Genomic DNA, 12500 nt, shown 5'->3' with positions numbered 1-12500 from the left:
TGGAGTCCAAATAAATATGAAAAAAAAAAAGAAATCTACTGTTCCAATTTCATCTCTATCGAATTTTAATATCAGAATAGTGGATATAGTCACGATTCAATGGGTTAGATCCACTTACTTTTTCTTTTGTTGATTTCTAATCTTTACAATTCTTTACAATGGATTTGATTGGAATAATATAATGCAAAATAAAAATAAAAATATATATATATATTTGTCAATTCAAGAGACGACTTATCATTATTCATTATAATAAACAAATGTTCAACTTTCTTTTAGAATTACTCTACTCTAACTCATTAGAATAATAACTTATTAGATAATAACTTATTAGAGTTAAATTATACAGTTTCTAATTAAATTATTATACATATACAGTTGGTTTTTTATTACCAATAAAAACAACACCCCTATTCTTCGTTTAAATATGAATACTACTATTTCACTGGAGTTTTATGAAAAAAAAAGCCAAAAGCCCCTTATCGGATTTGAACCGATGACTTACGCCTTACCATGGCGTTACTCTACCACTGAGTTAAAAGGGCCGTTCGATTCAATTACTGAATGAATCGATAAGATCTATTTATATATATATATATAAGTATAAGTTATATATATATAAGTATATGCAGTAGACTCATAGTGGCTAGTAGCTCATTCAGGAATGAGAATTCTAATTTACTTAACGTGTAGAGGGTAAAATGGGTTTATTGATATTGGATTTGATAAATATCAATGCAATGAATTGTTTCAAGGCCGATCATAATTGGCTTATCAGAACAGAACGAAATTCATTTATTTGATTTGATTAATAGATGTACCTTAGCAATTCGACATGGATCCAATATATTTTATCGAAACATGTGATGAAGAGATTTGCTTTGTCCACCGAACCCAATTTTTAGAAAAAAAAAAAAACACACATAATTTTCGATAACTTCTTGCTCCCTCTTCCCAAAATTCCAGATTTACTTTTTGTTAATTTCCTGGCTTAGTGTGAGATAGAAATACGCCTGTCTCGTCTTAATCTTAATAATGAGTGAATCAATGAATGAAAGTGGAAGAAATGAAGAATGAAAGTGGAAGAAATGAAGTTTAACTCCCCTTTTTATGTTTATGTCAGACCAATCACTTCCCGAAAGGATCTTATACTTTGTATTATTAATATAATCTAGTTTCTTTTTATAATATCGATTTATATAATATAATAATATAATAGATTGAATTTATCTAATTTATTTCTATATCTAATTTATTTCTATATAGAATAGAGTGGCGATTCAAATGAATGATTTATGAGTATAAATCATGAATCAAAAATGGAAAATCATAAAAGATGGAAAAAGCTTTCGGATCTAGTCATATCATTCCATTATATTGACAATTTCAAAAAACTGTTCATACTATGAGCATAGTATGATGTCGGTCAGGCAAATATGCCCCCATCGTCTAGCGGTTCAGGACATCTCTCTTTCAAGGAGGCAGCGGGGATTCGACTTCCCCTGGGGGTAGGGTACTACGAAAGGAAGTTGATCATGGATTATCAATAAACCTATAATTGATTCTTCCTGGGTCGATGCCCGAGCGGTTAATGGGGACGGACTGTAAATTCGTTGGCAATATGTCTACGCTGGTTCAAATCCAGCTCGGCCCAATAATTCGCTGATCCGCCATAACATAAAATGCCCATTTTTTTGTATTTTGTTTTCCAGAAAAGCCAAACAAAAAAATTAGGGAAGAATAAAAAAAGTCCAATTTTCTGATATATCCATCCCTACCGCTATTTGTTTTTTATTTGTTCTATTTATTTGTTCCCATAAATTCTGACCTTGATAATGATCTAGATTCATATCAGGATCATTAAGTATAAAGTTTAATGAAAAGAAAGAGTAAAGTAAAGAAAAAAGACTCTTTTTTTTTTTTCATTTTAAAATTGATTATCGATCGATTTGGCAATAACGAAAGGATTACTAGTAACTAGTAATCCGCGTTGCTCTCACTAAAGCGCATACCCGTATGGATATCAATATATCACTCGCGCCTTTGTTTGTTACAACACGGCGATTCGAATCTAAAATTTAAATAGAAAATGGCTTGAATGAAATCATAAGAATATCTATGCTGTACACTTTTCTTTATTGCCCTGGGATTGTAGTTCAATTGGTCAGAGCACCGCCCTGTCAAGGCGGAAGCTGCGGGTTCGAGCCCCGTCAGTCCCGACGGATACAATAAAAAAAAAATACATCAATTGATCCCTCCATTTTCTGTGAAAGGGAATACAAATGAAAGAATTTCATTCCCAAGGATAGCCTTTTTTATTTATTTTTTCCTTTCCATTTTTTGTTGGGGTTTATTTGTAAACTATTTGTAAACGGTGAAAGTGGAAAAGCAGTCAGATGATACATCATCAGATGATTGTACAAGGAAGGCGGTAGATTATCGAAAAGAAAGAGTGGAAAAGAATATATAGAAATAAAGGAAAGGAATTCTTTTGATTGGGCCAGGAATCCAATTTTGTATTCGGTGTGGATAAAAGAGCTTCCTATGTTATACTATTCAATTCTCGACGGTGAATCGATTTGATAGCTTAGATATTGTTATTCATGATATTGATCCGATTCGATGTCATTGAAATGTAAGTCATCGCATTGAATTTACAAGCGACAAATTTATCATCTCTATGGGATTAAATCCCGAGTTATTGCGAAGTAAAAAAAACAATGAAATTATGGAAGTAAATATTCTCGCATTTATTGCTACAGCGCTGTTCATTCTAGTTCCTACCGCCTTTTTACTTATAATATACGTAAAAACTGTCAGTCAAAGTGATTAATTTGAATGAAACTTGACTTTTTATCAAGGATTTAAGAAAAAAAGGATTCCAATTTCACGTCTTAAATAAATTAAATAAAATGAATGGACTAGAATCAGCAGTATCCTATCAAACTCGATAGTATGGTAGAAAAAAAATATGAATCTTTCTACCATACTATCCATATCTATTATTGTAATGTATAAAGATACAAGCTTAATATAGATGAATCTACAATATGTATCTTCATACATGTCGATATCAATTAAATATATGTAATGAAATATATGTAATGTACATAGTATCTCAATTTTATTTCTTCGCTTGATCTATTTTATTTGTGTTGATTTCAATCAATCTGAAATAATTGAAAGGCAAGTCTTACGATTTTCTAATTCTTTCATTTCATGGAACCGATTTTTAATTTAACTTCTTTTCTTTGATCCATGATATGAAATGAGTCAATAAAGCATGGCATAAATAAAATTCCTAAAATAATAAATAAAACAGGGGGTAAGTGTGCAATATGTGACTACACTAAGGCAAGATCTTATTAAATAAAAGAACTACTTTTTTTCTCTTTGAACAGTAACAGTAAAGAGGGAAGGAAATAAAAACAAACAAATACAGAAAAAAAAAAGGGGGGGGGGTTCCTTGTCCCTCATTGTCCATATATAACTCTGGTAAGAGCTGGTTCATCAAAATAGAAAATTTAGGAAGAATTCTTTTTTTTTTTTAATAAATTGCCTATCATCCGTATCCCTTTTACTTTCGAAATACGAACATGGGAATTATTGAAATGTTTGTTTGATTTTGATTGAAAGGGTATTATTCATAGAATACATTACTCCACTAGAATCCAAGAATTTCGAAATGAAGACTAATAAAATAGTTAAAAAGGCTTTGCAAAACGATCTAGAAAACAATTGATACGGTTTGATTCCTCAACCCAATTAGAAGTACCCCTAGAGTCCACTTCTTCCCCATACTACGAGTGAAAGGGAAAATGTAAAGACTACCATTAAAGCAGCCCAAGCAAGACTTACTATATCCATGTGTATTATGTCCCCTAATTTCTATGAATATGAAACAAATAGGAAGGAATTTTTCCATTATTGTTCACTAATAATAGTGGAATTACCGGTGCAGAGTCAAAAGGAAAAGGGAATTCTGACACACCACCGTTGATGAAACACTTCAATAAATCCGCTTATAACAAGTTCTTATATGATTTCTAGTAAAATCGAGAACCATTAAGCACAAGCAAAATACGCAGTAACACTTTTGGAAGTATCAAAAGAATGTTACTCACATGTAGCAATAATAAGACTTCTTCTTTCTTTTGGTGTCCCTTATTAAGTAAAAGCCAATTATCCATCCAATCTAATATTGATTGGATGCCTGAACACTCAGAGACTTTCATCAGTCTGTATACAAAGTATCTTCCAACCCTTCTACAACCATTCATTAGTTAATTAAACACTCCCGTTATCCAATCTAATTCAAGACTCCGATAGTAGCCCCTCTATTAGTAGGGGAGGGGCTACCATATCAAGATTTACTCATTCCCTTCCACTACTCTAGTTTTTCCTTGAATCCTAGACGTAAGGATTTACAACACTTTAGAAAACAAAACCTCCGGAAGTTTATAATCAAGTTTATAATCAAGAAAGTATCAAGAGTCCTTTTCTTACACTTGTTTTTGCCGAGAGAAAATTGGTCGAGTTATATCAGCAAAACAGAATATAGGATTTCGCGTTTTTTGTTGATCAGGCGACACCCGGATTTGAACTGGGGAATAAGGGATTTGCAGTCCCCCGCCTTACCGCTCGGCCATGTCGCCAAAAGGCTACAAACAAAAAAATGAGAGTATCCCCTTTTTATTTTTAGATTGGATCCATACCTTCAATTGGTTATAGTATCTCAAGACACACAATATCTAAAAACAAAAACTTTCCCTTTCTTTTTTCTTTTCTATTGAAAAAGAAAATGTGGATTCTCAGTTACAAAAGTAAAAATGCAGGACAAAAAAATTGGAACCATTAACTATTAACTATTGACGGCAAATTTATGGACGATTCTTCTTCACTTGTCTTTCTCTAATGGTATAAGAAAATAAAAATGGATACATAACTAATTAGTATTGATTTTTTTTTTCAATTTTTCAATTCAATAAAAAAACTTTCTTAATTTCAATTATAAATTATATAATTATAAATTATATTATAATAATATAACAGCAATTATGAGTCTATGTAAACCCCCGAACATAAGTTGTTACACAGCTCTAGTTATCTAATGAGGTATTTTATCTATCTAGATATGATGTCCATAGGGAATCAGCAAGAAATTATCGTGTTTCAATTTTTCATTGAATAGATTAAAATTAAAGAAAAAATAGAATTTTTGATAGAGCACGCCATGTGTTGTCTCCACTAGAGAGCTATAATGGAATAAAAAGAAAAGAGGAAAGACATATATAAATAGAAATGCTATATCTGCATATGTTTAATAAATACAAGCCCTCTTTTCGTACGCACTTCAATCATATTCTAAATATTCTACTAAAAAATAAAAAACTAAAAAATGGGTAAAAACATCTCTCTTCTCTGCGAATCATTTTTTGAACAGAACAATGGAATCTATGAAAAAATTAAGTGCTAGAAAAATCAACTCTCTCCCGATATATATTTTATGATTATTTTGTCTTTATCTCAACGAACAGATCAAATCAGGAATTCATTTCATTTTTCTGGTATTCAATCGGATTGGAATATGGAATATCATAATAATGGTAGAAATTGAATTATTATTTTTTTTTTTGATATTCTATACAAAACTCCATAAGGCTAAATGGCATTTATCAATTCTTTTATGTAGCTGTTTGTTATAAATATAAATTAAAATTTGAGTATAATTTTTCTTCTTCCGTTCATACGCATTTCATACATTCCATATATATTATATGGTATATGGAGTTAGATAAAATTTCATGTGATTCAGTAAACAGAATAGAAATTCAATTCCATCATTATTAGATCGATTCATATGATTCGATGAAGAATGAGAAAAGAATGGGATTTTTTTGATAAATGGGAAATTCAAAATGCTCGGGAATGAAAATGGGGAAATGTATACAATACCTGGGTTGAATCAGATACAATTTGAAGGATTTTGTGGGTTCATGGATCGGGGCTTAACAGAAGAACTTGATAAGTTTCCAAAAATTGAAGATACAGATCAAGAAATTGAATTTCAATTATTTGTGGAAACATATCAATTGGTGGAACCGTTGATAAAAGAAAGGGATGCTGTATATGAATCACTCACATATTCTTCTAAATTATATGTATCCGCAGGATTAATTTTGAAAACCAGTAAGGATATGCAAGAACAAACAATTTTTATTGGAAACATTCCTTTAATGAACTCCCTCGGAACTTCTATAGTAAATGGAATATACAGAATTGTGATCAATCAAATATTGCAAAGCCCCGGTATCTATTATCGATCAGAATTGGATCCTAACGGAATTTCGGTCTATACTGGTACCATAATATCAGATTGGGGGGGGAGGTTCGAATTAGAGATTGATAGAAAAGCAAGGATATGGGCTCGTGTAAGTAGGAAACAGAAAATATCTATTCTAGTTCTATCATCAGCTATGGGTTCGAATCTAAGAGAAATTCTAGAGAATGTTTGCTACCCTGAAATTTTCTTGTCTTTCCTGACCGATAAGGAAAAAAAAAAAATTGGGTCAAAAGAAAATGCCATTTTGGAGTTTTATCAACAATTTTCTTGTGTAGGCGGGGATCCGGTATTTTCTGAATCCTTGTGTAAGGAATTACAAAAGAAATTCTTTCAGCAAAGATGTGAATTAGGAAGGATTGGTCGACGAAATATGAACCAGAGACTGAATCTTAATATACCTCAGAACAATACATTTTTGTTACCGCGAGATATATTGGCAGCTGCGGATCATTTGATTGGAATGAAATTTGGAATGGGTACACTTGACGATATGAATCATTTGAAAAATAAGCGTATTCGTTCTGTAGCGGATCTCTTACAAGATCAATTCGGATTGGCTCTGGTTCGTTTAGAAAATGTAGTTAGAGGAACTATATGCGGAGCAATTAGGCATAAATTGATACCGACTCCTCAGAATTTGGTAACTTCGACTCCATTAACAACCACTTATGAATCCTTTTTCGGATTACACCCATTGTCTCAAGTTTTGGATCGAACAAATCCATTGACACAAATAGTTCATGGGAGAAAATTGAGTTATTTGGGCCCCGGAGGATTGACCGGGCGAACTGCTAATTTTCGGATACGAGATATCCATCCTAGTTACTATGGACGCATTTGCCCAATTGACACGTCTGAAGGAATCAATGTTGGACTTATTGGATCCTTAGCAATTCATGCCAGGATTGGTCGTTGGGGGTCTCTAGAAAGTCCATTTTATAAAATATTTGAGAGATCAAAAAAAGCACAGATGCTTTATTTATCCCCAAGTCGAGATGAATATTATATGGTAGCGGCAGGAAATTCTTTGGCCTTGAATCAGGGTATTCAGGAAGAACAGGTTGTTCCGGCTCGATACCGCCAAGAATTCCTGACTATTGCATGGGAACAAGTTCATCTTCGAAGTATTTTTCCTTTTCAATATTTTTCTATGGGAGCTTCCCTCATTCCTTTTATCGAGCATAATGACGCGAATCGGGCTTTAATGAGTTCTAATATGCAACGCCAAGCAGTTCCGCTTTCGCGTTCCGAGAAGTGCATTGTTGGAACTGGGTTGGAACGCCAATTGGCTCTAGATTCAGGGGTTCCCGCTATAGCCGATCAAGAGGGAAAGATCATTTCTACCGATACTGACAAGATTATTTTATCGGGTAATGGGGATACTCTAAGCATTCCATTAGTTATGTATCAACGTTCCAACAAAAATACTTGTATGCATCAAACTCCCCGGGTTCAGCGGGGTAAATGCATTAAAAAGGGACAGATTTTAGCGGATGGTGCCGCTACGGTTGGTGGCGAACTCGCTTTGGGCAAAAACGTATTAGTAGCTTATATGCCATGGGAAGGTTACAATTTTGAGGATGCGGTACTCATTAGCGAGCGTCTAGTATATGAAGATATTTATACTTCTTTTCACATACGAAAATATGAAATTCAGACTCATGTGACAAGCCAAGGTCCTGAAAGAATCACTAACGAAATATCGCACCTAGAAGCCCATTTACTCCGCAATTTAGACAAAAATGGAATTGTGATGCTGGGATCTTGGGTGGAGACGGGCGATATTTTAGTAGGTAAATTAACGCCTCAGGTGGCGAAAGAATCATCATATGCTCCAGAAGATAGATTATTACGGGCCATACTTGGGATTCAGGTATCCACTTCAAAGGAAACTTGTCTAAAATTACCTATAGGTGGGAGGGGTCGAGTCATCGATGTGAGATGGATCCAGAAAAAAGGGGGTTCTAGTTATAATCCGGAAACGATTCGTGTATATATTTCACAGAAACGCGAAATGAAAGTAGGCGATAAAGTAGCCGGAAGACATGGAAATAAGGGTATCATTTCCAAAATTTTACCTAGACAGGATATGCCTTATTTGCAAGACGGAAGACCTGTTGATATGGTCTTCAACCCATTAGGAGTCCCTTCACGAATGAATGTGGGACAGATATTTGAATGCTCGCTTGGGTTAGCAGGGAGTCTACTAGATAGACATTATCGAATAGCACCGTTTGATGAGAGATATGAACAAGAGGCTTCGAGAAAACTAGTGTTTTCCGAATTATATGAAGCCGGTAAGCAAACAGCGAATCCATGGGTATTTGAACCCGAGTATCCAGGAAAAAGCAGACTATTTGATGGAAGAACGGGGGACCCTTTTGAACAACCTGTTATAATAGGAAAACCTTATATCTTGAAATTAATTCATCAAGTTGATGATAAAATACATGGGCGTTCCAGTGGACATTATACACTTGTTACACAACAACCACTTAGAGGAAGGTCCAAGCAAGGAGGACAACGGGTAGGAGAAATGGAGGTTTGGGCTCTAGAGGGATTTGGTGTTGCTCATATTTTACAAGAAATGCTTACTTATAAATCTGATCATATTAGAGCTCGCCAAGAAGTACTTGGTACTATGATCATTGGAGGAACAATACCTAAACCTGAAAATGCTCCAGAATCTTTTCGATTGCTCGTCCGAGAATTACGATCTTTGGCTCTGGAACTGAATCATTTCCTTGTATCTGAGAAGAACTTCCAGATTAATAGGAAGGAAGCTTAATCGGAATGAATCAGAATTTGTCTTCTATGATCGACCGATATAAACATCAACAACTCCGAATTGGCTCAGTTTCTCCCCAACAAATAAGTGCTTGGGCCAATAAAATCCTACCTAATGGAGAAACCGTTGGAGAGGTGACAAAACCCTATACTTTTCATTACAAAACCAATAAACCGGAAAAGGATGGATTATTTTGTGAAAGAATTTTTGGACCTATAAAAAGTGGAATTTGCGCTTGTGGAAATTATCGAGTAATTGGAAATGAAAAGCAGGGCCCTAAATTTTGTGAACAATGCGGAGTTGAATTTGTTGATTATCGGATACGAAGATATCAAATGGGATACATAAAACTGGCATGTCCAGTAACTCATGTATGGTATTTGAAACGTCGTCCTAGTTATATCGCCAATCTTTTAGATAAACCTCTTAAAGAATTAGAGGGTCTAGTATACTGCGATGTGTGATTTGATCGAAATTATGATTTTACCGATTAGCAATGAGAAACTGTCATCCCATTCAATCGAATTGGGATGCCCTGGATCTGACATGACATGTCTCTTGGGAGGAGTAACATGAAGCTCAGAATTATGGGTGTATTCAATACTCCCAAATAAAAAGGGAATTGGTCTATGGTCGAGTCAGTAAAAATAAATAAATAGGAATTTTGAGTTGTACCTCGTGAAAAAAAAAGACTTCTTTCTTTTGTGGAATTAACCATTCTCATTTCTTTTAGTTCTTTTAGAAAGAAATGAAATTATGTTCAAGTAAACAAATATGTCATGGTTGCAGGAGTCTATACATCGCATATAGGCTTAGGCTTTAAGTTAAGGGCATCGTGGTATAACCGTCGAGGTAAGGTAAGGCAGGACCTAAGAGATCGAATGGAAGGGTACATAGACAAGTAAATCCCTTATGACACTCCTTTAATTTAAGAGGATTCATCATTCGAGGGGAAGTAGACTACTCAAGAATTTCACATTTCATTTATGTCCTAATTTCGAATTGAATAAAGAATTAAGAAAATATAAATCAATAAAAGAAGAATGAATCAATGAAATGTTTCTTTGGAACTTGAGTAAAGAGTAGACCTTTTTTTGGGGGGGGTTCTAGAATTTGAAAGCGAGAACTCCTTTCTTTATCTTTATTTGGTGTAACTACTTGAGCCGGATGAGAGGAAACTCTCATGTCCGATTTTGAGGGGGGGGGGGAGAGATCCTGTAGGGCCCTATCCTAATTTTGCTTTTGCTAGGCCCATCGCTAAAAAACCTACTTTCTTACGATTACGAGGTTCATTCGAATATGAAATTCAATCCTGGAAATACAGTATCCCACTTTTTTTTACTACCCAAGGTTTCGATACATTTCGAAATCGAGAAATTTCTACTGGAGCAGGTGCTATTCGAGAACAATTAACCGATCTAGATTTGCGAATTCTTATCGATTATTCGTTGGTCGAATGGAAAGAATTAGGAGAAGAAGGCCTCGCGGGTAATGAATGGGAAGATCGAAAAATTGGAAGAAGAAAGGATTTTTTGGTTAGACGCATGGAATTGGCTAAGCATTTTATTCGAACAAATATAGAACCAGAATGGATGGTTTTATGTCTATTACCGGTTCTTCCTCCCGAGTTGAGACCGATCATTCAGATAGATGGGGGTAAACTAATGAGTTCGGATATTAATGAACTCTATAGAAGAGTTATCTATCGAAATAATACTCTTACCGATTTATTAACAACAAGTAGATCTACGCCAGGGGAATTAGTAATGTGTCAGGAAAAATTGGTACAAGAAGCCGTGGATACACTTCTTGATAATGGAACCCGCGGACAACCAATGAGGGACGGTCATAATCATAATAAGGTTTACAAGTCGTTTTCAGATGTAATTGAAGGCAAAGAGGGAAGATTTCGTGAGACTTTGCTTGGCAAACGAGTCGATTATTCGGGACGTTCTGTCATTCTTGTTGGCCCCTCACTTTCATTACATCGCTGTGGATTGCCTCGCGAAATAGCAATAGAGCTTTTCCAGACATTTGTAATTCGCGGTCTAATTAGACAACATCTTGCGCCGAACATAGGAGTTGCTAAGAGTAAAATTCGGGAACGGGAAAAAGGGCCGATTGTATGGGAAATACTGCAAGAAGTTATGCAGGGACATCCTGTATTGCTGAATAGAGCGCCTACTCTGCATAGATTAGGTATACAGGCATTCCAACCTATTTTAGTGGAAGGACGCGCTATTTGTTTACATCCATTAGTTTGTAAGGGATTCAATGCAGACTTTGATGGGGATCAAATGGCTGTTCATGTACCTTTATCTTTAGAGGCGCAAGCGGAGGCTCGTTTACTTATGTTTTCTCATATGAATCTCTTGTCTCCAGCTATTGGGGATCCCATTTCCGTACCGACTCAAGATATGCTTATTGGGCTCTATGTATTAACGAGCGGGAATCGTCGAGGTATTTGTGCGAATAGGTATAATCCATGGAATCGAAAAAACTATCAAAATGAAAGAATTTACGATAATAACTATAAGTATACAAAGGAGCCCTTTTTTTGTAATTCCTACGATGCAATTGGAGCTTATCGGCAGAAAAGAATCAATTTAGATAGTCCTTTGTGGCTCCGGTGGCGACTAGATCAATGCGTTATTGCTTCAAGAGAAGCTCCCATCGAAGTTCACTATGAATCTTTGGGTACATATCATGAGATTTATGGACATTATCTAATAGTAAAAAGTGTAAAAAAAAAAATTCTTTGTATATACATTCGAACCACTGTTGGTCATATTTCTCTTTACCGAGAAATCGAAGAAGCTATACAAGGGTTTTTTCGGACCTGCTCATATGATACCCAATCATATGGTATCTAAGCTCAAAAATTCTATGTTCTATGACACCGGTATCAATTCGTGTCTCTCCGGTTCAACTAGTACCATAGTTCCTGACGCGACTTTCTACGAAAATTAATATCGAGAAAAAGAAATTTTCCAATCATTGACTCAAACCCATTGTCGAAGTCCACTCAGCGGAATAAGGGGGTACTTATGGCAGAACGGGCCAATCTGGTATTTCACAATAAAGTAATAGATGGAACTGCCATTAAACGACTTATTAGCAGATTAATAGATCGCTTCGGAATGGCATATACATCACACATCCTGGATCAAGTAAAAACTCTGGGTTTCCAGCAAGCCACTGCTACATCCATTTCATTAGGAATTGATGATCTTTTAACGATACCTTCTAAGGGATGGCTAGCCCAAGATGCTGAACAACAAAGTTTGATTTTGGAAAAACACCATCATTTTGGGAATGTACACGCGGTAGAAAAATTACGCCAATCTATTGAGATATGGTATGCTACAA

The 12500-nt window shown here is 35.0% G+C and overlaps 4 non-coding genes across 4 annotated transcripts; 2 read left to right on the top strand and 2 right to left on the bottom strand.

The window, feature by feature from the left end:
- Positions 1-473: 473 nt before the first annotated feature.
- Positions 474-545, bottom strand: TRNAT-GGU (transfer RNA threonine (anticodon GGU)). Its single transcript has one exon. It is a non-coding gene; the product is annotated as a tRNA-Thr (tRNA).
- Positions 546-1570: 1025 nt separating this feature from the next.
- On the top strand, positions 1571-1654 carry TRNAY-GUA (transfer RNA tyrosine (anticodon GUA)). The gene has a single exon. It is a non-coding gene; the product is annotated as a tRNA-Tyr (tRNA).
- A 491-nt stretch (positions 1655-2145) lies between these two features.
- Positions 2146-2219, top strand: TRNAD-GUC (transfer RNA aspartic acid (anticodon GUC)). The gene has a single exon. It is a non-coding gene; the product is annotated as a tRNA-Asp (tRNA).
- Positions 2220-4583: 2364 nt separating this feature from the next.
- TRNAC-GCA (transfer RNA cysteine (anticodon GCA)) lies at positions 4584-4655 on the bottom strand. Its single transcript has one exon. It is a non-coding gene; the product is annotated as a tRNA-Cys (tRNA).
- Between the last annotated feature and the right edge of the window lie 7845 nt (positions 4656-12500).

Source organism: Durio zibethinus, unplaced genomic scaffold (assembly GCF_047325235.1).
Source record: "Durio zibethinus cultivar Kanyao isolate XHJ-2024 unplaced genomic scaffold, ASM4732523v1 HiC_scaffold_120, whole genome shotgun sequence".
In the NCBI taxonomy this organism is placed as follows: Eukaryota; Viridiplantae; Streptophyta; class Magnoliopsida; order Malvales; family Malvaceae; genus Durio; species Durio zibethinus.
Note: the sequence above shows the minus strand (reverse complement) of the source record. Positions and strands in the feature narration are given on the sequence as shown.